Below are 26,343 nucleotides of genomic sequence, written 5' to 3' on the forward strand. Positions count from 1 at the left end.
CTGCAAGTGGGAGAAATGGGGAAGATGCGGGTCAAAGGGTACAAAGTTGAGTAAGTTCTGGGGATCTAGTGTGCAGCTTGGTAACTGTAGTTAATGACACTAATGTGTACTTGAAATTTGCCGAGAATGAAACAAGTGTTCTCAGCACACAAATGCAAGGTGATGGAAATGTTAATTTGCTTTATGGTGGCAATCGTTTCATAATGTGTATCAAAACATCACATTGTACACCTTAGATTATACAATATTTTTATTTACTTCGGTAAAGCTGGAAAAACAAAATGGCTGTAAAGAGTGGTGCTGAAGTAAGGTATATTTAACACATATACATATATACTGTGGAATTGGCACTGTAGTAAATGGTTAACAAGTAATTTATTTAATTCTCTTAATTGAAGTAGGCATACTATTTTTATCTTCTCTTTATAGGCAAGAAAACTGAGGCACAGACAGATTGTCACACAGCCAGTGAGGTGTTGATGCCCTCTAAGGCTCATGCGCGTCAGTGTTTGTGAACAGTAGTAGACCCTTGCCTGCTTTGATCATCTCATCTGTGGGATCAGGGAATTCTAGAGGCCTGAGCCGGGACAAAGGAATGGAAGGAAGGAGAAAGGGAAAGGAGAAAATCAAAGGTGGTGGGGGAAGAAAGACTGCTGCTAATTACCGTCTCAGACACCTTCCTTGAAACCGCCTTCGGAAACTACTCTGCCAGTCTAAGTGCTACCCTCAGCATTGCTTATTTAATAGTCATTTCGTTCTTTTAAAAACATCTTATTACACAGAATTAGATATGCCACTGGCTGAATCATGCCTTATGAAACATAATTACATACAGCCCAAACCTAATGTGATTTGCATTTTCTGATCTTTTCCTTAGACACAGTCATTGAAATTAATGAGGAGGAACCTAGTAGTAGTCTTAGTGAAGTAAACCTTATGCATTATTAAGAATCTCTCATCCCTGTTTATTGAGGAGCCATTGGCAGACTGATATTGTAGAAAATAAAGAGGTTTCAACCCATTGGAGAGGGAGTATAGGAAATCAGCTCTCTCTTTTAATGCTGCTTTATGGCAGTGTTTGGGAGGGAAAAAAATAACAGATACTTGACTTTTATAACTTGCTAACTATAGTAAAGATCCCTAGAAGAACTTAGGTGGTTTCCACTGGATTAAAAAACAACGTTATTTCTCTGCTTTCCCCCAAATCCCCACATAACAACAAAAACCTAACTTGTGAAAGGTCTTAAGCTCTTACTGTTTTTAAGTAGAACTTGGATTTTGAGATATTTTTAAGTTTGTAAAGCTGTTTCTTCTGACAGTAATAGAGATAAAAGTAGAGCATTCATACTCAAATCCTTGTTGGTTTGGAATTTCAAGCAAGGATGTGAAGACAGAAGCACTCTACGAGCACTGGAAGTATCTGGGATACTTACGCCTGCTTATTTTTTGTGGTTTTTTAGGTTTCTTTCAAAATGAAGATTCACTCAGTGGTTGTAGCTGTCTTGATAAGCCAGGTTCTAGTTTACGAAGTTTTATTCCAGAGGGAAAAAAGCCACTTCACCTAGAAATCTTCCAAACAAATCAACTTTTGCTCTGTGAGTAATCCAGGCTATCAAGACTACATTTTAGGTGAGTAGGTTCTCTTTTTTGTTTCTTTTCTGGGTTTTTTTTTTTTTTTTGGTGATAGAGTCTTGCTCTGTCACCTAGGCTGGAGGGCAGTGGCATGATCTTGGCTCACTGCAACCTCTTGCTTCTCAGCTCAAGCCATCCTCCCACCTCAGCCACTTGAGCAGCTGGGACTACAGGCATGCACCACTACACCTGGCTAATTTTTGTATTTTTTCTAGAGAGAGGGTTTTGCCATATTGCCCAGGCTGGTCTCGAACTCCTAAGCTCTAGTGATCTGCCCACCTAGGCCTCCCAAAGTGCTGGGATTACAGGCGTGAGCCACCGTGCCCGGCCTTTTTTGCCCCTTTTATCTTTTTAGTTTATAAGTAGATTGCCTATCTCAGTCCCTCAGATTGCCAGTTGTTGGTTCTGAGAAAATGGATTTAAGTGGATTTATTAACTTTCCTCTGCTTTCTGCATTCTCACTTCTTACTGTGTTTAATTTGTTTGTAGCTGACGGCAAGGCCTCTGAGGCACGGAAATTCACAGCTGAGTTCTTGGAGAAGGTCCTTGAGCCATCTGGATGGCGTGCAGTCTGGCACATAATGTGCTCAAGGTGCTGCTTGAGGTGAAGTTAATTTTGTTGTTAAGACATTTGTCTCAAGCTATAAGCACTTTACTTCAGACTCTTAGAGCCAAAGTGCTTATTTTTAATTAAAGTTTATGAGCTGATTGAAATAGCATGTTTTTCACATCTAATTGCCATGGTGTAGGAAGTGTTCCGCAAATTTTAAAGGCAATTGAGGAGGAGCTACCAGGGAATTAAAGTGGCTTAAGTTTCAGTGTCCTTTGACAAGGGGAACTGGATTATAAACCTATGAAGTGGAGGAAGTATTTGAGATCGTTTAAAAAATGAGGAGGCCTAATTATGAAGTCAACAGTTTCCATTAATTTTTTACCTTCTGAGTTGTAGCCCATTAAGTGGCTCAAACCAAAGAGGCATTTTAAAACTATCCCATTTTTGCCTAGTAAATTTGTAGATATGTGGTTAATCTCTTGATAATGTGTCTCATTGCAGAAAGTAAAAACAATCTTATTTTTCAACTGACTGGGCCTTTTACATTAAATTTGCACTCCAATTACAGCTGTGAGTTTTTCACAGTGTTTGTTAACTGAACCACAAAAAGCCCTGTTAAGCTAAAATGTTAAACCAAGGAGTGTGAATACACGATTTTTTTGCAGCTCCTTTAGTAAATGGCATTGCATACTGCAGTGATTATGAACGAGGCAGTGGGTTGCAGCTCTTCCTTGTGAGTTTTTAAATTTTGGATTATGCCAATATCTTCAGTTGAAGTTCAGGCCTTTTCATTGGGTTATGATAGTGCCCGCCCCTCCTGCCCTCGTCACTTCTCTAAAAGCAGTCAAAGTCATTGTTTTAAAAGAAGTGTGCAGTTTCTCTGCTTAAAACTACTAATGCATTGCATTTACCAAGGGCTCCGTGTTGGCTTTATGGCTTCTCATTGTGCTGGAGAACGTGTAAAATCCAAGCGCCTGATGCTCTATGTGTCCTGGTCTTTTTGCCTTTCTCTCCCACCTTATCTCCTACTGTTTCTCCCCCGCTCCCAATTTCCTCCCTTTGGCTCTAGCAAGAAGGACTACCTTTCTGCTCTTTCAGTGGCCAAGCCCATCTCTGCCACAGGGCTTTTGCATCTTCCGTGCTCTTTAGATGGCTGCTTCCTTTACATTCTCAGCTCAGAGGTGACTGCTCCTGGCCATCCCAGCAAAACCAGATCACCACCCTGCTAGTTACTCTCTGTCACCTACTCATCACTATCTTGTTTATTTACTCTCTTGATTACAATGTAAGTTCCATGAGACTAAAAGCTAGGCCTCTCTTGTTTATCCTTTATGGAAGGATAGGCTTCCATAATGGAAGAAGAATCCCTGCCCCTATTGCATGCTTTTAAAAAATCACTGTTAGTAGTGTTTTATACGTGGAGCTTAATTTTGATTTCCACATGTTAAGTCACATTATTTTACATTTTAGGTGACAGATGTGGCCATTTCAGCCTTGAAGGCAGTGGTGCAGCTTGCTGAGCCATACCTCTGTGAATCTTGAGCAAGCACTTTCACCTTGGAGTGTATGAGAGAGCTCCTCGAGCTGAAGGAACATCAGTTGCTCCTGCAGGAGCTGGGTGGTGTTTGATGATTCTGGAGTGTTTGACTAGACAGCACTTGCAACTGAGCATGTCAGGTATGAAGGTAAGTTGATAAAAATCACTTTGTGGCCAGAAACTTTGGATGAATTGAAGTAATTCTGGTCTGTGTTAGACCCAGCTTTAAAATTCAAACTGTAAACTTGGTCATGGCAATAGTTTAAAATATTCAATGATAGGATAATCTTTTTTAAGCTTAAAAAAAAAAGTTTTAAATCATTTGGGATAATTTCAAACTCACAGAAAAGTTAACAAAAATAGTACAGTACAAAGCATTCCTGTTTGTCTTTTACCTAGTACCCAAATGTTAACAAAAGGTAGGGGATTCTTAATTTGGTTTGTGTATATTTAGAAACCGACTTAAAAGTTACGGATGCTAAGGCTTATGGTTGGTATATTTGTATACCATGATGATGATGTATGCAGTCATTTAACTGATACACATTTTCTTCAAGGAGGTATCTGGTCAGAGAAGGTGTTTTCTGAGGCTGCTTCCCGGATCCCTAGGGGATGTGTTCCTGCCATTCAGCCTTTTTGGCAGTTATTTCCACTTGTACAAGCAGACTTTTGTCACTTACCTGAGAAAGAAAGCCCACACCTGGATTAATATTAATAGGTATGATTTAAAATTTTTTTCAGATAAATCTTCTATCAGATAGTGCCTGATACAGATAGTTCTTTTGGATTTTCTATATATAAGTATATTCACTGTAGAGGGCTACTTTTAGCCATGTAAAAATGGACTTATATTCTTCTAGTAACTGGAAGACTGGCTAATGCAATGATCATAATAGTTAATAATGTTGCTTGGTGTTTTGTAGTTTTGAAAGTACTTTCCTGTTTCTATACCATTAGTCAGCTAACCAGGTTTTGCTAAGCTTAGTTTACATACTTGATAAAGAAGCAGAGTGCCTCAGACGCTGCTTCTGACATCTTATGGACAATCTCTAATTGCATGCAAGAACATTTAACCCTGGTGTTCAGTTTTAAGCCAAGCAATATAAATCTAAAGAACTGGTTTCTGTCCAGGACCAAAATAACTCCCTTATGTTTCTCTTGCTTTAAAATAGTCTGTCAGTCGAAGCATTTGAAGGTGAAGGGATAACTGATGAGTTTAGGAAATTAGGAGAGAGGGTGCCAATCTCTACGGGTATAGAAGTTGGTAGAAAGACAAGTACCTGGAACTGGTAAGAGTTCCTGTTAAGGAAGAGGAGCCTGAATTTTTTTTTTTTTTTTTTTTTTTGAGACGGAGTCTTTGCTGTGTCACCCAGGCTGAAGTTCAGTGGCGCGGTCTCAGCTCACTGCAAGCTCGCCTCCTGGGTTCACGCCATTCTCCTGCCTCAGCCTCCCGAGTAGCTGGGACTACAGGCGCCCGCTACCATGCCCGGCTAATTTTTTGTATTTTTAGTAGAGACGGGGTTTCACCGTGTTAGCCAGGATGGTCTGGATCTCCTGACCTTGTGATCCGCCTGTCTCGGCCTCCCAAAGTGCTGGGATTACAGGCGTGAGCCACCAGGCCTGGCCAAGAGGAGCCTGATTACATTTACTCTCCATGTTGAGGACTCAGATTCTGGTCAGTGACTAGAGAAGGTCAAATTATGAGGGTTTTCATTTGCCCATTGATTCGGTAAGTGTGGAGTGCTGGGTTCTCAGTTGAGGGTGGGGTATGACTGGTGCACAAAACCAACACCTTTGTCGGGGAGCTGCCAGTCTACAGGTGGGAGGTGAAGCTGTATAGAATAATCACATAAGGATGCAGATGCAATTGGAAGGAGCCGTGAGCACCATGAAGAATTTCAGAGTGTCCTAAGACTGGGTCAGGTTGCCGTTCTGTGCTTATTTCCGGAGGAAATGACATTCGAATTTAGGTCTAAAAGGTGAAAGGAGTGGCAGGTGAAAGGGGTGGCGGAGATGGGGGAACAGGTTCAGGAACTCAGTGGGTTTAAGGAGCTGCAAGGTCAATGTGGCCAGAACATAGTGCTGGGAGAGGCATAGGAAGTCAGGGTAGAGAGGTTGGCAGGGCTCAGACAGTGCAGGGCTCTGTCAACCAGTGAATCATTTTGTAAGAGCATGAAAAACCATTGAGGGGTTTTTATTTTGGGGTGAATATGACTTGCTTTGTGTTTTTAAAGGTTCATTCTGGCTGCTGTGTGGAAAATAAATGGAGGGAGATGGATAGGGAGGTGGGGATACGGAAGGGTCTAGAGTGAGGATATGGAGAAATCTAGAGTGGGGATATGGAGGGGTCCAGAGTGGGGATGTGGAGGGGTCTAGAGTGGGAATGTGCAGGAGTCTAGAATGGGGATATGGAGGGGTCTAGAGTGGGGATATGGCGGGGTCTAGAGTGGGGATAGGGTGGGATCTAGAGTGGGGATATGGAGGGTTCTAGAGTAAGGATATGGAGGGGTCTAGAGTGGGGGATATGGAGCGGTCTAGAGTGGGGATATGGAGGGGTCTAGAGTGGGGATATGGAGGGGTCTAGAGTGGAGATATGGGAGGGTGTGGGGGATATGGAGAGGTCCAGAGTGGGGATATGGAGAGGTCTAAAATGGGGATATGGAGAGGTCTAGAATGGGGACACAGAGGGATCTAGAGTGGGGATATGGAGGGATCTAGAGTGGGGATATGGAGGGGTCTAGAGTGGGGCAGAAGCTTATTGAGAAAGTAGAATAGCTGCGCCTTGGTGGTCAAGTGGTTATGGGGGATGAGACATGAGTGGATGTGGAAGTCAAGGCTGATACCCATGTTTCTGGCTTAAAGGAATAAAGACTGGGGAGGTGCAGATATGAATGATGTGTAAGTGCCCGGCATGGTACTGGTGAGGAGGATATCTGAGCTGAGTTGTGGGATGTAAATACAAGCTTACCAGGTGGAGAAGGAAGACACTTCCAGCAGCCTGACCAGCATGTTACATGGAGGTTTGAAAGAGCTTGTGAAATTGAGAGTTTATCCACAAGGGCTCTGAGGCAAGAGAGGTAATTGGAGTTAAATTATGAATCCATGTTATATTACCACGTTTAGGATTTCATTTTAAGGGCAACAAAGGGCCGGCAGAGGTTTTTTTGAATTGAGTAAAGGCATGCCTAGATTCATTTAAAAAAAAAAAAATAGACTCTAGAGGGTGAAGAGACTGACAGCCCAATCCATAAGAATTAAAAGATAGCTGGCTTCATTTTTAGTGCTCCTTTCTTTTCACACAGAACTTTTCAAAAGAGTTATATATAGTCACAGACAGACGGTCTGTACTTCTTGGCATCCCCCTAACACTTCTAGTCTAACTTCACCATGAAAATTGTGCTCAAGATTACCAAAGACTTCCATGTTCTCAAATCCAGTTGACACTTCTCTGATCTCATCCTGCTTGACCTTTTGACTGCATTCTAGGTATTTGATCACTACTTCTATCTTTATTTTTTTATTTTTAATTTTTGCGGGTACATAGTAGGTTTATATATTTATGGGTTACATGAGATGTTTTGATACAGGCATGCAATGTGAAATAATCACCTCATGGAGAATGGTGTATCCTTCTCTTCAAGTGCTTATCCTTTGTGTTATAAACAATCCAATTAGACTCTTTTTGTTCTTTTAAAATGTACAATTATGTTATTGACTGTAGTCACTCTGTTGTGCTGTGAACTAATAGTTTCTATTCATTCTTTCTAATTAACCATCACCACCTTCCCCTCACCCCCCACTTCCCTTTTAGCCTGTAGTAACCATCTTTCTACCCTCTATCTCTATAAGCTCAATTGTTTTGATTTTTAGATCCCACAAATAAGTGAGAACATGCAATGTTTATATTTCTGTGCCTGGCTTATTTCACTTAACATAATGATCCCCAGTTTCATCTCTGTCATTGCAAATGATTCATTCTTTTTTATGGCTGAATAGTATTCCATTGTGTATAAGTCTCACGTGTTCTTTATCCATTCATGTGTTGATGGACACTTAGGTTCCTCAGCTACTGTAAACAGTCCCGCAAATAAATGTAGGAGTTCAGGTATCTTTTCAATATACTGATTTTCCTTCTTTTGGATATATACCCAGGAGTGGGATTGCTGGATGATATGGTAGCTCCATTTTTAGTTTTTCGAGGAACTTCCAAACTGTTCTCCATAGTTATTTTACTAATTTACGTTCTCACCAACAGTGTAGAATGGTTCCCTTTTCTTTTCTTTTCTTTTTTTGTTTTGTTTTGTTTTGTTTTTGAGATGGAGTTTCATTCCTGTTGCCCAGGCTGTAGTACAATGGCGCCATCTCAGCTCACCACAACCTCCGCCTTCCGGGTTCAAGCGATTCTCCTGCCTCAGCCTCCTGAATAGCTGGGATTATAGGCATGTGCCACCACACCTGGCTAATTTTGTATTTTTACTAGAGACAGGGTTTCTCCATGTTGGTCAGGCTGGTCTCGAACTCCCAACCTCCAGTGTTCCACTCTCCTTGGCCTCCATAAGTACTGGGATTACAGGCATGAGCCACCGTGCCTGGTGTGGTTCCTTTTCTTAACATCTTTGCCAGCATTTATTATTGCCTGTCTTTTGGATATAAGCCATTTTAACTGGGGTGAGATGATATCTCATTATAGTTTTGATTTGCATTGCTCTGGTGATCAATGATGTTGAGCACCTTTTCATATGCCTGTTTGCCATTTGTATGTCTTCTTTTGAGAAATGGCTATTCAAATATTTTGCCCATTTTTTGATTATTAGATTTTTTCCTATAGAGTTGTTTGCAGCCCCATGTATATTCTGGTTATTAATTTCTTGTCAGATGGGTAGTTTGCAAATATTTTCTCCCATTCCATGGGTTGTCTCTTCACTTCGTTGATTGTATCCTTTGCTATGAAGAAGCTTTTTAACTTGACTTGATCCCGTCTGTCCATTTCTGCTTTGGTTGTCTGTGCTTGTAGGGTATTACTCAATAAGTTTTTTCCCAGACCAATGTTCTAGAGAAAACCCTAATTTTTTTTTGTAGTAGTTTTATAGTTTAAGGGTTTTTTATAATTTGAGGTTTTAGATTTAAGTCTTCATTTTGATTTGATTTGTGTGTATAGCAAGAGATAGGAGTCTAGTTTCCTTCTTCTGCATATAGATACCCAGTTTTCCCAGCACCAGTTACTGAAGAAGCTATAGTTTTCCCAGTGTATGTTCTTGGCACCTGTGTGGAAAATGAGTTCACTGTATGTGTGGGATTTGTTTTTTGGTTATCATTCTTTATCATTGGTCTCTGTGTATGTTTTTATGCCAGTCCATGCAGTTTGGTTACTATAGCTCTGTAATATAATTTTAAAGTCAGATAATGTGATTCTTCCAGTTTTGTTCTTTTTCCTTATGATAGCATTGAATCTGTAGATTGCGTTGGGTAGTATGGACATTTTAACAAAATTGCTTCTTCCATTCCATGAACATGGAATATTTTTCCTTTTTTGGTGTTCTCTTTAACTTTTTTCATCACTGTTTGATAGTTTTCATTATAATCTTTCACTTCTTTGGGTAGTTCCTAGGTATTGAATTTTATGTGTAACTATTTTAAAAGGGGGTACTTATATATTTTTTTTTCAGATTGTTCACTGTTGTCATATAAAAATGCTACTGATTTTTACATATTGATTTTGTATTCTGCAACTTGACTGAATTTATCACTTCTAATAGTTTTTGGGTGGAGTCTTTAGGTTTTTTTTCAAATATAAGATCACATCATCTGCAAATAAGGATAACTTGACTTCTTCCATTCCAATTTGGATGCCCTTTATATCATTCTCTTTTCTGATTGTTCTAGCTAGGACTTTTAGTGCTGTGGTGAATAACGGTAGTGAAAGTGGGCATCCTTGTGTTCCAAATCTTACAGGAAAGACTTTGAGTTCTCCGCATTCAGTATGATAAGAGCTATGGGTCTGCTGTATATGACTTTTATTATGTTGAGATATGTTCCTTCTGTACCCAGCTTTTTGAGAGTTTTTATCATGAAGGGATGTTGATGAAATGCCTTTTCAGCACCAATTGAAATGATCACATGGTTTTTATCCTTCATTCTGTTGATATCATATGTCACATTGATTTATGTATGTTGAACCATCCTTGCATCCCAGGGATAAATTACATTTGATCATGATGAATGATCTAATATATTAGTGAATTTGGTTTGGTAGTGTTGAGAATTTTTGAATCAATATTCATCAGAGATATTGGCCTGTAGTTTTCTTTCTTTTTCTTTTCTTTGTTTTGTTTTGTTTTGTTTTGATGTATCTTTGTCTGATTTTGATATCAGGGTAATACTGGTCTTGTAGAATGAGTTTAGAAGTATTCCCCCCTTCTCTATTTTTTGGAATAGTTTGGGGAGGATTGGTAAAATTCAGCAGTGAAGCCATCAGTCCCGAGCTTTTCTTTACTGGGAGACTTTTTGTTATAGCTTCAACATTGTTACTTCTTGGTCCGTTCAGGTTTTAGATTTCTTCCTGATTCAATCTTGATTGGTTGTATATATCTAGGAAGTTGTGCATTTCTTCTAGATTTTCTGATTTATTGGTATATAGTTGCTTATACTATCCACCAGTGATACTAGGAATCAAATTCTTTGAATTTCTACAATATCAGTTGTAGTGTCTCCTTTTTCATTTTTGATTTTATTTATTCTTATCTTTTTTTTTTTTTTTTTTTAGTTCGGGTATGTCAATTTTGTTTAACTTTTTAAAAAACAACCTTTTGTTTCATTGATGTTTTGTATTTTCATTTCAGTTTTATTTATGTCTGTGTTGATCTTTATTATTTATTTTCTTATAATTTTGGGCTTGGTTTGCTCCTGCTTTTCTAGTTCGTTAAGATGCATTGTTAGATTATTTATGTGGAGTTTTTCCTCTTTTTGATGTAGGCACTTATAGCTATAAACTTTCTTTTGAGTACTACTTCTACTGTATCTCATGGGTTTTTCTATGTTGTATTTCCATTATCATTTGTTTCAAGAAATTGTTCAATTTTCTTCTTAATTTCTTCATTGACTCACTGGTCATTTAGGCGCATATTGTTTAATTTCCATGTATTTGCATAGTTTCCAAAATTCCTCTTATTGATTTCTAGTTTTATTCTCTTTTGGTCAGAGAAGGTGCTTGATATTATCTCAGTTTTTTTGAATGTTTGAAGACTTGTTTTGATACCTAACATATGACCTATCCTTAAGGAGGATTTGAATAAACTTGCAACCCCCATTTCTTTCTCTACCTGCTCTTTAAGACCAATAACTCTTAGAATTACCCTTTTGAGGCTATTTTCTACATCCTGTAGACATGCTTCATTGTTTTTTCTTTCTTCTCCTCTGAGTGTGTATTTTCCAATAGCTTATATTCAAGCTCACTATCCTTTCTTCTGCTTGATCAATTCTGGTATTAATGGACACTGTTGCATTCTTCAGTATGCCAACTGCATTTTTCAGCTCCATAAATTCTGCTCAATTCTTTTTATTTCAGTCTCTTTGTTAAATTTATCTGATGGAATTCTGCATTTCTTTTCTGTGTTGCCTTGAATTTTCTTGAGTTTTCTCAAAACAGCTATTTTGAATTCTCTGTCTGAAAGGTCATGTATCGCTCTTTCTTCAGGAAGAGCCCTGGTGCTTTATCTAGTTCATTTGGTGAGGTATTATTTTCCTGGAATGTCTTGATTCTTGTAGGTGTTCATCTGCGTCTGGGCATTGAAGAGTTAGGTACTTACTTGTAGTCTTTACTGTCTGGGTTTGTTTGTACTTGTCTTTCTTAGGAAGGCTTTTCAGATATTTGAAGAGACTTGAGTGTTGTGATCTAAGCTGTACCTGCTTTAGGGGGCACTCCAAGTCCAGTAACACTATGGTTCTTGTAGACTCATAGAGGTACTGCCTTTATGGTCTTGGGCAAGATCCAGGATAATTCTCTGGATTACCAGGCAGAGACTCTTGTTCTCTTCCCTTACTTTCTCCCAAGCAGAGTTTCTCTTCTGAGTTGCCTGAAGTTGGGGGTGGAGTGACACAACTACCCTGTGGCCACCGCTACAGTGACTGTACTGGGTCAGACCTGAAGCCGGCATGCCACTGAGTCTCACCCAAGGCCTACTATAACCACATCCTGGCTACTGCCTATGTTTGCTCAAGAACCTGGTGCTTAACAATCAGCAAGTGGCGAAGCCAGCCAGGCCTGTGTCTTTCCCTTCAGGGTGATGAGGTCCCCCAGGCTCCAGTTGGATCCAGAGATGTTGTCCTGAAGTCAGGGACTAGAGTCAAAACCTTAGACGTCTGCCTGGTGTTCTGTTGTATTGTGGCTGACCTGACACTCAAACCACAAGATACAGTCCTTCTCACACTTCTGTCCCCTTTCCAAAAGCAGAGGAGCCTCACCCCGTAGCTACCACCATCCCAGGCCACAAGGACTACTGCCAGACTATTGTTGATGTTCCCGTAAGGCCCCAGGTCTCTCGACTCGGTTGGTGGTGAATGCTGCCTGGCCTGGGACTCACCCTTCACGGCAGTGGGCTTCCCTCCCTCTGACCCAGGACGGGTCCAGAAATGCCATTCAAGAATCAAGTCCCGGAATTAGGGACACTAATAGCCCACTGGGTACTCTACCCCGCTGTGGCTGTGCCAGTATCTAAGGTGCAAGATGAAGTCCCCTTTACTTTTCTCAAGCAGAAGGAGTCTCGGCCTGTGGCCCACCATAGCTGGGAATGTGCTGAGTCTCCCCTGAAGCCAGCAAGTCTCAGTGGCTCACCAAGGCCCTTGACATAGTACCTGGGTATCACTGCTGGTTATTCAGGGCCCAAGGGGTCTTCAGTTGGCAAGCGATGAATGCTGGCAGGACTGGGTCCTTGTAACCCAGGATGTGTCTAGAAATGTCATTGGGGATTGGGAGTTAGGGCCTGGAATGTGGGGTGAGGGAGCCTCACAAATCTGGCTGGTGACGTGTCCTGCTCTGGCTGAGCTGGTATCCAAGATGGAAGATGAAGACCTCACCACTCTTCCCCTTCTCAAGTGGAGGGAAGGGGTCTCCTTTAGAGCTGTGAGCTTTGCAGTCTGGGTTTAGGAGTGGGGTGATGCCAGCACTCCCTTAGCCACCTCAGCTGATGTCTCAGTAGGTTGTGTGCCCCCACCAAGTCTACTGTGCTCTCGGCCCGGTTCAGCCCTACGGTTCAGCCCTAGGACTCACCTAAGAGTCGCAGTCCTTATGGCCTAGTCTGCCTTTCAAGTTTACTTAGAGACACAAAGTGCTTTAGCCCTCAGTGGCGAGGTTTACAGGATCTCAAGTTTGGACTGCTGGGAGGAGTGATTCCGCTCTGGCTGGGCCTGGTTTAAATGCCGCCATGGGTGAGCATCAGCTGAGTTTGGTCCAGTTTTCCTTTCTGCTGTAGCAGGACAGCTGAGTTTAACGCCTCACAATTGCAGTGCTCTCTCTCCTCCAGCGCCCAGATATGCTCTCTGTACCACACAGGAGGGTGGGTGAGGGGTGGCATTGGCAATTCAAGACTGTTTTTTCAATCTCTTCCATGCCTCTTTTCAGTGATACGAACTTAAAACCAGGTACTATAGGTGCTCGTGTGATTTTTAGTTCTGACGAAGTTGTTTTTCTGTGTGGTTAGTTGTTAAATTGGTGTCCTTGCACAGAGGATGATCAGAGGAGCCTTCTTTTCTACCACCTTGCTCCGCCTCCTCCATTCCCATCTTAACACACTGTCCTCTCAGCCTCTGTGACAGCACTGTTCATTTCGTGTCTCACTGGCTTGGTTTTCTAGCCATCTTGCCCAGCTCTTCTCTCATGCTCTAACTTTTTAGAGTGTTCGAGTTATCAAGGGATCAATCCTATTACTCTTCTTTTTCTAATCTACTCTACCTTGGAAGCACATTATAATAACTTGGGGATTTTCCTTATAGACGTGTTCCAACCACTACATGAAGAAGGAATGATAGAATATCCATATTTTGTAACCACTAATGAAATAAAGGTTATAGGCAGTGATCCTCCATGACTGCTATAATCTTTAGGTAAAAAATTAATAGAGAACTTTGTAGTGGATGAATCAGGTTGACAACACCTGAATCCATTGATCAGTCTTAACCTCACAAAAAGAGATGGCTAGGCATTATAGAGGTCTTCACTTACTGTTGTTGACAGGTTCTTGGAAACTTCAACTTTAAGTGAAACAGCAAAACTAATGTTACCATAGGCTAATACATATAAACAAAAGTTAAAGGTCCTATGGCATATTTCTGGTCACAAAAACATCACCAAACTTCTAATAAAGACCCAAAACAATTTTAATCTTGAACATTGAAATAAATGTGAATCCTGTATACATGTAAGAAAACAAAATAATTATTTACCCAATTTTTGGTGAATCAGTGAGTCATGGCAGTCATTCATGGTGGTTGTTGGTCAAATTGAGGAATAAATGTCAGCAAAGTAAATATTGTAAGGACTACCCTTTACCACCATGTGGTTCAAACCAGTCACAAACTTGATGGACTTGCTGGGCGATTTTATACTGCATTGTTTATTTTTGTGCATTATATGATTATTGTCTAATTTAAAATTTTTTATTTGACAGTAATTCATATTCATGTTTTCATTTTCCAACTTGCTTGTTCCAGTTCAGGATTGCAGGTGGCCAAAACCTATCATGGCAGCTTAGGGTGCAAGATAGGAACCAGCATGAGACAGAATGCCATTTCATCCCACGGTGAACTCACACCCACACTCAGACTGGGAGGATGTTGACACACCAGTTCAGCTAGCATGCACATCTTTCGTATGTGGGAAGCTAGGGTACATGTAGAAAACCCATGCAGACGTGGGAAAACATGAAAACTCCACACAGGCTGTGACTATGGCTAGGAATTGATGTTTATTCCCTTATATAATGAAAGACATTGAATGAAAGGCTGACATTAGAGGACTTGCTATATGCGCTTCCTGATGTAAGTACATCATGCCTCACTTGAAGTATTCCTGCCAACAAATCTTTCCTGAAGCCCATCAGGCTCTAGATCTTACTATCAGTTTACTAGAAAGAAAGGAAACAGAAAAACATGTTAAATGACCCCCTGGAGAAGTAATCAACAAAATTTAGCGTATGGGAAGCTATTAAATAAATTACAAGGGTAAAAAGAGCAAGGGGTAATGTATAGAATAAAAATGATTTAAGAGACACATCCATTAAGGACCACAGCTGGCCTTGTTTGGATCCTAATTTGAGTAAGTCAACTGTAAAACAACAACAGCAAAGAGAAAATTAGGAAAATTTGAGTACTGACTGGGTATTTGGTAATATTAGAAATTAAAACTTTTTTGGCATAAAGATTTATTTTAGAGCTAAAAATTTGTGAATGATTTTATGTATCTGAGATTTGCTTCAAAATAAGCCAGGGTAAGGATGGTGGGAGGAGAGGAGCAGAGGGTAGGTTGGTGAGGTATAGATGAAATTAGATTGCTCCTAAGTGGGTAATTATTGGAATTGACTGATGGATACATGATATTCATGATACTATTTTATCTGTTATATGTTTAGAATTTTTTGTCATAAAAATTTGTTAAAGTGCTTAGAGAGCTTTAAAAAACATGTGGATGCTAACCCCCCTCCCTCCACAGATATCTGATTTATTGGTCTGGGCTAGGGAATCAATTTTTTAAAGTGTCCCGGGGGACCCTAATGTGCAACCAGGATTGAGAACTGCTGCTTTATATTATGTCCCTAGATGATCTCATTTACTGCTTTAAAACTATTAATATGCTGACACCTCCGAGATTTATGTCTCTAGCCCTGACCTTTCCCTGGATCTCTGGGCTTGTGTATTCCTCTGCACACTTGACATCATTACTGGGAGGTCAGATAGTCATCTCAACCTGAACATGGTGAAGACAAAACTCTTCATTTTCAACCCCAAACCTGTTTCTCTCCCAGTGTTTTCTATCTCAACAAATGGAACTACTATCTGCCCAGTTATAGGCGGTAAATAAATACTACTTCTGATAAAAAGAAAGTTTTAAAAAAAGAATGTTGTAGAAAAACCCCTCTAGCTGATCCAAAGAAGGCCATTATCTTGTATGACTCAACTGATAACCATAGCAAATATGCAGCATTCTCTGAGATATGAGAATTGCTTTGATTTATTCTTTAGCTCTCATCCCTCCAGAATCCTAACATTTGGAGCCAGTGATTAAATTTGAATGATATTAAGTTATTTTTCAGGTTTTCCTACCAAAACATTTGGAAGAGTTGGAGTGAAGAAAAGGATGATGCATATGATTATTTTGTCAGATGTGTTGAACCTCAGTTGAGATTGTGTTTATTACTAATCTTGTACATATTGAAAAAATAGTTATCATGGCTTAATTTTACCTTTGTGAGACACACATACACACGCATGCACAACACACACACATGCACACTCTTACTCCAAGGGCCTATAGACAGAAATAGACCAATATACAAATAGTGCAACCCCTTTTCAAGTTATTAAATGAAACAAACAAGTGCAGAGAAACCTGCTTTTACTGTTTATAAACTGAGTCTAAAATCAGGAGGTTTGTGAACATCTATTCAATGACAATTGTTGTTTTCAAAGAGTGAACTTGTTTGAATTATAGAGACTTTTTTGCTTTAAACTTTTAAAGAATACTTTTTAAGCTATATGGCTTTACTCTTAAGTTCCTATAGTAAAACATACTAGGTTAAACTAACAGATGAATCCAAAATACCTAAACACATTCTTCTAATTTATCATATTTTGACAAGGAAAATCCCTTCCATAGAAAAATACCAAAATTAATCATGCAACCTAAATTAAGTAGTTGTTCTATGCTGGTCTTGTTACATGTGACACTTATCTTTCCACTAGATGGTGCCCTAAGATCAGTAATTTTCTCCTATATTCATGAGCAGTAAATTATTAGGCAATGCTGCAATAAAATTAGAACTCACATTAAAAAAAATTGTAGAAGGTAATTTGTTTTTCCTATGTGAAAGATGATTTGACTATATAAGACAAGGCAAGAAGTCTTTACATTTTCATGCAGTTTGATTTGATTTAGTAAGTTTCTCTTGGTTTAAGTAGTAAATAATAAAATTTAAAAAATGAAAATCTGGTTAATGGTTCTACGTGGTTTAGAATTATGTATGTCTGATTTCAGCTTTCATAAGTTGGCTGTGATTTCTATTTAGCCTTTCTAATTTTTCCATTGTGCATTTCTTATTTTTCTATAGTGTGTTCAGTACAATCCCAGAACATCAAAAAGCTTGAGTATTTTCTAGGTTTGATACACTTGCTCTTAAAGAGTAGTCATTGGTTTTGATTGAAGTAGAATGTAATGGTAGGAGAATATAATGCATATCTGGCAAATTTGATCTGTATGTGGACAAAAATTGTACTCTGATTTGAGAACCTTGCATGTGTGAACAAGTAATGATTTCCATACATGCCTTGTACATCACTGGCAGATGGGACAGCATAAGGGAGGAATTGTTTTTAGTTACGGAGAAGAAACTGTGGTACTTGATGGAGGGACTGGAATGTTACCAAATGCAGGCAGACTCTAAAGAGGTCCTTGGGCTAAGATAGGAGTAGAGCTATCAGCCAGCAAGATCAAATCACTGTCTTGATTTTGCACCGTGTGGCAAATACTTTCCTTTCTAATTCAAAACACACTGCTTCAGAACTTAGGGGTCTGAAGATGGTGTTGGTTTATTGGTTCTAGACTATGAAGTTTCAATCTAATGAGAAGAAATAAGCTAACTTGCATGGATATTGGAAATGCTAAGAAACTTATTTTAAAATTTTAGTCTTAATCTTCACGACTTAATAGACCAGTGGTTTGGTTCCTAATTTCTTATCTGCAAAGTAGATTTCTAGAATATCTTTAATTGAGTGTGGGTAGCCAAAGTAGACAAAATCCCTACTTTTTCAAGCTTTACGTAATACATTTACTTGAAAAGCAAGAAAATAAAATCCTCTGTTCATTTTAAATATTGAGTGTTCACCATAATTTGATATGAATTAGGGTTTTGTTCTGCTTTTCCCCCCCATCTTCTTCAGAACATGACTAAGTTAAAAAAACAATAGTCATCTAAGACAGTAGTTGTCAACTTTGGCTACACATTACATCCCTAGGGAACTTTAAAAAAATACCTCTCTACTTTCAGAGACCAGTTTTTATTGCTCTGGATGTTGGCCTGAGCATCTGTATTTTTGAAAGATCCTAGGTGATTCTAATATCAGAATTGAGAAGCTGTAACCTAAGGAACAGCTAGTTGATATACATTTAACTGAAAAATAAAGCAATTATTTTAAAACTACAGGTAATGGCAATATTTTAGTGTTAAACCCATTAGTTTAATATCTATTGACTGTACATTTATAAGTTATTTTATTACATTGAGACATACTTTTTGTTCTGTCATTATATTTGAGAATTTATGTAAATGAATAAATTTCAAGTGCTAGTAAGGTTGTCCAGTACGAGGTTATTTTGTGTTAATCATTCTCTAATAATGACAGCATTTTTTCCCCCTCAGAATCTCAAAGGTTTATTTTTTTGAAATCCCATGATCTTTCTCAGGGAATATTCATCACAATTTTTGCTTATATAGTGCTTTAAGTGCAAGGAAGGACTAGACAATTTGAGTAATTTCTAATTTTTGATCCTATAAATATGGTAATCTTTTAAAACATTTTAAAATTACATTCAGTTCTCTGAAAAACATGGCAGTCTTAACCATTGTGAAACAATTTACTTTGCTCTATATACCTATTCCCCAGTTGGCCCTTGCCACCCACTCCTTATTAAGATTTTGAATCTAAGATATGAGAAGAAAATAATTTCTTATTAAATAATGATTACAAATTGTACAATATGAACTTTAGGTAATTCTAAAGCACAAATGTTTGGATCTAAGAAAAAACAATTCCTCAAAAGAAGAAAAATTAGTGACTTTAATGAAGTGGTGCTTCAAACTTTCAACAGCTACCACTTAGAGTACTATTCAGGGAGACTTAACATGTACCTGAGTTATAAAGCACTTTTCTTAGTGGGTCTTTGAGGACTAGATGGGCTTTCTTAATGAGAAAAAATGTGTCTGAAAGGCAATGGATTTCAGTTTGCTTTTAAACTCTCAGGCATTATGACATTCTTGAAAACTGGAGTTCCTTCAGGACGTGACTGCCACAATCTGTTGTCTCAATGTGAGGAGATTTACAGCAAATTTTTTAATCTGAGAAGCAGTTTGTCAAATTGTAGCTTTGAGCAGGAAAATATCTCCATGGTTGAAGGGTTAAAATTGTATTCAGAGATTGAACAGGTGAAGCAAAAGCTAAAACTCGTGGAGAATCCTTTGTTGAGGTATGTGTGTCTTTGTAATTCTTAGCTAGTTAGCATCTTTTCTTCCTTGCTGTCTTACTGAGAACTGATACGTTTGTTTGGTTTCTTCATGGTATGTGTTTGATTATCAGAATTCTAACATCTAAGCAAAGGGTGTCCATCCAGTGGTCAGTAGTTCCACCCATGAGATCTCCTTCACCAAGATGACTGGTCTGCTGTGGACCCTATTCACGGACAGGCTTTGCCAGGTGCCTTGGGGGAAGAGATAGAAATACAGGTAAAAGGAGAGTTTCTTGCTGCAAGTGGCTTTTTTCCTTCTGATTCACCATACGTTTTCATGAATTCTACAAAAAGCTTCCCAGAGATGGTTTTCTGTTATATAGGAAGTAGTGAGAACCCTGCCTTTCATCAGCAGTAGCCATTTACCAGGTGTTCATTTGGTTCAGTCCACTACCAAAGGAGATGCTTCAGTGTGCAGTGTTGGCTCTATTTTCAGAGTGAGATATGAAGGCACTTGGAATAATACTCAAGTTGCTTTGTGGGGGTGTATATTTGTCACTTTGCACACAGCCTATAAATACCTGAAACAGGGTAATTTATAAAGAAAAGAGGTTGAATTGGCTCACAGTTCTGCAGGTCATAAGGACACATGGCAGGGGAGGCCTCAGGAAACTTACAGTCATGGCGGAAGGTGAAGGGGAAGCAGGCAAGGCTTACATGGCTGGAGCAGGAGGAAGAGAGAGAGAGAGAGGGTAGGTGCTACATACTTTTAAACAACCAGATCTCGTGAGAACTCTATCATGAGACAGCACTAGGGGGATGGTATTAAACTGTTAGAAACTGTCCCCATGACCCAGTCACCTCCCACTAGGCCCCACATCCAACATTGGGGATTACAATTGAACATGCGACTTGGGTGGGGACACAGATCCAAACCATGTGAGGGTGTATATTTGCAAGTATGTTGTTTTCTAGTTCTGTAGTGATCCATTGTTATAAATGCCTGCTATGAAGGTGACACTGTTATTGTTTGTCCTGGCCATTTTGTGGTACATGGCATAATGGAGTGCAGTGTTGACTCCATTGAGTTGGAAGGTGGGTATGGAAGACACAACCAAACTCTCATGCATGACATGATTAAGTAAACAATAAACGACTGTTCTTGTCAAAGCTCCAAGAATGTGATTTCAACCTATTTGACTTCAAATGAATTATTGAATTGCCTTGAAACATTAAAGGCATTGGAAGCTTAAAAGGAGTTGACCCAGTTTTTGAGTAAGTGGACTTGTGGTTCTTTGTAGCAGTGTATATGTTGGGAAGTTACTTACAGGCCTATATAGAAAAAGGACCATGAGGAAGAAGCATACTTTACAGATTGTAGTGATTTATGGAAAGGATGTCAAATTTCTAAAATAAAAAAAAAAAAATTGCAACAATATATTTTTAAAATTTCAGTAGTTTTTAGTTTGTTGCTTACTCTTATCTCATAGATATTGTGATATCTTAGTGCATGACTTTTTTGTTTTAAATTTAGCTTATTTTTATGAGAGATATGGTGAAGGACATTTTACTTGAAATTGGTATCAAAAATTATCTTAATTTTCTAAAAGTTTGCTGAGTGTCACAAATGCTACACTTTGTCTCTCGACACAGTATGCTTTTGAAAACAATGTTGAAATATTAATATTAAAATAAATATATTAGTTAATAAATAGATAACTATTATCTGCTTTAATAGATATCTTTAATATCTATTAAAAATAACTTTTCAAGTTATAATCTTTTTGTTCATTTGGAGTAATTTCTAAGTTTAGATTACTTTACAATTGTTCATCTTGGTCCTGTGTATTTCCATAATGTATCAAATTTAATTGTACCTGTTCAACTATTTACCAAAACTGCTACAAGTTAGCAATGAAGCTTGTAATGCAAAAAAATCATATATCATTTTGGGACTTGTGCAGCTGTTCACAAACTGCTTAAGCTGTGCTCTTGATCTTTATCTCGCCAAAATTTCTTAATGGAAGCAAGGCTGGGAGTTTAATTTCCTGCTGTTCACTAGGACATCATCTCACTCCCTTTTTTGTTTTATGTTTGTTAATTTTGTTCTTTCTCATCTCCAATGCTTGATTTATAGTAGATGTGTATGTATAAGTAACACATCTGCAGGATAAATCACTGCAATAAAAACACTTTATTTTTTGGCAGAGTAAAAATAACATTGATATTATAAATTGTATAGTAGATAAGAGTTCTTAGATTGGTGAGGAAATTGCAATGTAATTGCCAGAGTGTCATAAATAACCTATCAAATTCTGATAGTTGAGTGTAAAAATGACTGTAAATTTACTAACAGAGGACATTTCTGAGAACTGAGGAATCAAATGGTATCTCTGGTGTGAATATATGGAGCACTTGCTTATGAGTAAATTAAAGCTTATCTGATGGTAATCTATAGCTAACACTTAAAACGAGATATATTGAGTACCTACTATGTGCAGGGTATTAATAGTACTTATAGTTGGGCTTCTCTTTCTTCTTTAGAAAATCTGTTCACTTTAGGTAATGGCTTTATGTTTTAAATTGGTAAGAATACATAATTTGTCAGATGAGTAGATTGCAAAAATTTTCTCCCATTCTGTAGGTTGCCTGTTCACTCTGATGGTAGTTTCTTTTGCTGTGCAGAAGCTCTTTAGTTTAATGAGATCCCATTTGTCAATTTTGGCTTTTGCTGCCGTTGCTTTTGGTGTTTTAGACATGAAGTCTTTGCCCATGCCTATGTCCTGAATGGTACTACCTAGGTTTTCCTCTAGGGTTTTTATGGTATTAGGTCTAACATTTAAGTCTCTAATCCATCTTGAATTAATTTTCATATAAGGAGTAAGGAAAGGATCCAGTTTCAGCTAATATCCAGAACCTACAAAGAACTCAAACAAATTTACAAGAAAAAAACAAACAACCCCATCAAAAAGTGGGCAGAGGATATGAACAGACATTTCTCAAAAGAAGACATTCATACAGCCGACAGACACATGAAAAAATGCTGATCATCACTGGTCATCAGAGAAATGCAAATCAAAACCACAATGAGATACCATCTCACACCAGTTAGAATGGCGATCATTAAAAAGTCAGGAAACAACAGGTGCTGGAGAGGATGTGGAGAAATAGGAACACTTTTACACTGTTGGTGGGATTGTAAACTAGTTCAACCATTATGGAAAACAGTATGGCGATTCCTCAAGGATCTAGAACTAGAAATACCATATGACCCAGCCATCCCATTACTGGGTATATACCCAAAGGATTATAAATCATGCTGCTATAAAGACACATGCACACGTATGTTTATTGCGGCACTATTCACAATAGCAAAGACTTGGAATCAACCCAAATGTCCATCAGTGACAGACTGGATTAAGAAAATGTGGCACATATACACCATGGAATACTATGCAGCCATAAAAAAGGATGAGTTTGTGTCCTTTGTAGGGACATGGATGCAGCTGGAAACCATCATTCTTAGCAAACTATCACAAGAACAGAAAACCAAACACCGCATGTTCTCACTCATAGGTGGGAACTGAACAATGAGATCACTTGGACTCGGGAAGGGGAACATCACACACCGGGACCTATCATGGGGAGGGGGGAGTGGGGAGGGATTGCATTGGGAGTTATACCTGATGTAAATGACGAGTTGATGGGTGCTGACGAGTTGATGGGTGCAGCACAGCAACATGGCACAAGTATACATATGTAACAAACCTGCACGTTATGCACGTGTACCCTAGAACTTAAAGTATAATAATAAAAAATAATTTTAAAAATAAATAAATAAAAATAAAAGAAAATCAGATGGAAATTAAGATCCACAAAAAAAAAGAATACATAATTTGTGTAAAAATCTGTTTTTTCTTCAATATGCAATAATTTTCTATTTTTAATTTTTCTAATGGTAAAAAAGAAACAATGGTTATTATGGAAAATATTCAAAGTACAGGCAGACACATACAGAATCAGAAACAAAATTACTCACTGTTCAGTCATTTCTAGACCACCCCGATAGCATTCTAGTGTATGGAGTCGTCTTGCCTTCTCTAGTGCCCCCAAAGGCTTGTCTGTACCCTTCAAGTACGGATAAGTTCAGTGGCTTTGCCTGTTTACTGCAGTTACTGCTTTCATGTACTCAAGGACTTATCATTAGACAATGAGGTCTTTCTTTCTTACAGCTTTGTCTGTGTGTTTGTCTTCTGTTTTATAATGAAAATCAAGCGAGATTTTTAGTTTTCTGATATTTCAAGGTTTTGTAAGCCCACTCAGAGGCTTGGCCTATATTATTGATTTGATTAAGATTTATAGAGATCTGATGGTTTTTGTTAATTAATGAGGTAGACTGTTTTTTCCTGTAGCTAAACTGTCCTAAGTCAGTTTGTCAAATTTTAAGTCATTCTTTCTACAAGAATATTAAAATTAGGTAATCCTGAGAACTGCTTAGGTTTATTCAAATGTAATTTATATTAGAATCATAGAATCTCAGATACTTAAGGTTCCTTCCACAGCACCCATGCAGTTAGAAAACAGCTTAAGAGTGCTGAATGCTTTAAAGCCCTTTCACCCAGCTGTAGGTCCTTAGGATTATTTTTTAACTTTTATGGCAGCTTTGTATATGAATTTTGTGCTGGGCTGGTCTGAGATGGCTGATAGAGTAGTCTTGCTAATATGGGGACACATTGGGAAGTTGTTACTGTTAAAAATTTGATGCCCTGGTTTAAATAGGATATGTGGGGAGATCAACTTTATTTAAATGCATCTGGGTTGGCTGGTCTCATTATCATTTCGAGTCTCTACATTTCATGTAGAGAAATGTGTTCTACATTTTTGTGTTTGGACATTTCCCCTCACCTACCTTAAATGTTTCTGTTCTCCCTTAGGATGTGGTCTACCAATTGATATTGTGATAGAAAATAGGGAAAATGGTGACACTTCTGTGGACTGCATGAATGAGGATATTAACATCTCAGGCTTAAGATTTGTTCAGCATGGTGTTGTAGAAGGAATCTTAAGTAAGTGTCTGACTGTTTGGTGTATTTACTCATTCTAGGCTTTGAAGAAAAACTTTACTTTCTATGGAAGAGAGAATTTAATGAAATGCCACTGTTAAGTACAGGAATACCTTGTTTTATTGTGCTTCGCAGATACTGAATGTTTTATACATTGAAGGTTTGTGGTAACCCTGCTTCGAGCAAGTCTACTTGGCCTCATTTTTCCAATAACTGGTGCTCACTTTATGCCTTTGTGTGACATTTTGGTAATTCTCACAATATTTCAAACATTTTTATTTTATATTTGTTATGCTGATCTGTGACCAGTGGTCTTTGATATTACTACTGTAATTGTTTTGGGTGACATGAACTGCATCACCATAGAAAATGGTGAACTTAGTAAGTGTTATGTGTGTTCTGACTGTTCCTACAATCAGCCATGCTCCCTTCTCTCTCCCTCTTCTTGGACTTCTCTATTCTGAGACAAAGCAATATTGAAAGGAGACCAATTAATAACCCTACAATGGCATCTATGTGTTCAAGTGAAAGGAAGAGTTGCACGTTCCTCACATTAAACAAAGTCTAGAAATGATTAAGCCTAGTGAGAAAGGCAAGTCAAAAGCCAAACACATGAATAAGAAAGCAAAACAGCGTTATTACTAATATGGAGAAAGTTTTAGTGGTCAGGATAGAAGATTAAAGCAGCTACAACATTCCCTTAAGCATAAGCCTACACAGCAAGGTCCTAACTCTTTTTAATTCTATGAAGGCTGAGAGAGGCAAGGGAGCTACAGAAGAAAAAGTTGGCTAGCAGAGGTTGGTTATTGAGGTTTAAGGAAAGAAGCCATCTCTGTAACGTGAAAGTGCAAGGTGAAGCAGCAGTTTCTATTGTAGAAGCTGTGGCGAGCTATCCAGAAGAGCTAGCTGAAATCACTGATGAAGGTGGCTACACAAGCAGATTTTCACTGTAGATGAAATGACCTTCTATTGGAAGAAGATGCATCTAGGACTTTCATAACTAGAGAAAAGTCATTAGTTGGCTTCAGAGCTTCAAAAGACTGGCCAACTCTTTTACGGGTGACTTTAAGTTGAATCAGTGCTCATTTACAATTCTGAAAATCTTAGGGCCCTTAAGAATTATGCTGTATCTATTCTGCCTGTGCTCTAGAAATGGAACAACAGAGCCTGGGTGGTAGCACATCTGTTATTTGCATTGTTTGCTGAATATTTCAAGCCCACTGTTGAGATGTACTGCTCAGAAAAAAAAAAAAAAAAAAAAAAAAAATCCTTCCAAAATATTGTTGCTTACTGAACAATGCACCTGGCCACCTGAGAGCTCTGACAGAAATGTGCCAGGAGATTAATGTTCTTTTTGTGCTAACACAGCATCCATTTTGCAGCCCATGGATCAAGGAGTAATTTTGACTTTCAAGTCATAATATTTAAGAAATAGACTTCATAAACTATAGCTTCAATTGATAGTGATTTCTCTGATGGATCTGGGTAGAGTCAATTGAAAACCTTCTGGGAAGGATTCACCATTTAGATGTCACTAAGAGCATCCAAGAATCATGAGAGGAGGTCAGAATGTCAACATTAACATGAGTTTGGGAGAAGTTAATTCCAACACTCCCACACTCTTTCAGGGTCAAGATGTCAGTGGAGGAAGTAACTGCAGATGTAGTAGAAATAGTGAGAGAACCAGAATTAGAAGTGGAGCCTGGAGATGGGACTGAGTTGCTATAATCTTGTGACAAAACTTGAACAGGTGAGGAGTTGCTTTTTATGGATGAGCAAAGAAGATGATTTCTTGAGATGGAATCTACTCCTGGTAAAAAGACTGAATATTGTTGAAATGACAATATGCCTATATGTGGAAGGCTGATTATTTATTTGTGTACACAGCATGACAACTTAGGAATCTTACCCTGAAGTGAAAAATAGTTCAGCCTATTCTTGAAAATGTGTTAGTTTAATATTAATTTCTTCTCGGTGCAGTCATCTTTTTCTTTTAATACTTTCCAATGTGGTGGTCTGTGTTCATTGTTTTCAATTTATCACTAGACTGAAACTAGCTGTCTTCACATTGCAGTAGTATTTGTTTCCTAGGATCTGTGTCTTCTTTCTTGAATAAGATACTTTTTTCCCA

The 26,343-nt window shown here is 38.4% G+C and overlaps 1 pseudogene; it reads left to right on the top strand.

The window, feature by feature from the left end:
- The first annotated feature begins 1,058 nt into the window (after positions 1-1,058).
- On the top strand, positions 1,059-25,940 carry LOC126941728 (uncharacterized; annotated as a pseudogene).
- Positions 25,941-26,343: the final 403 nt, after the last annotated feature.

This window comes from Macaca thibetana, chromosome 19 (assembly GCF_024542745.1).
Source record: "Macaca thibetana thibetana isolate TM-01 chromosome 19, ASM2454274v1, whole genome shotgun sequence".
Classification (NCBI taxonomy): Eukaryota; Metazoa; Chordata; class Mammalia; order Primates; family Cercopithecidae; genus Macaca; species Macaca thibetana.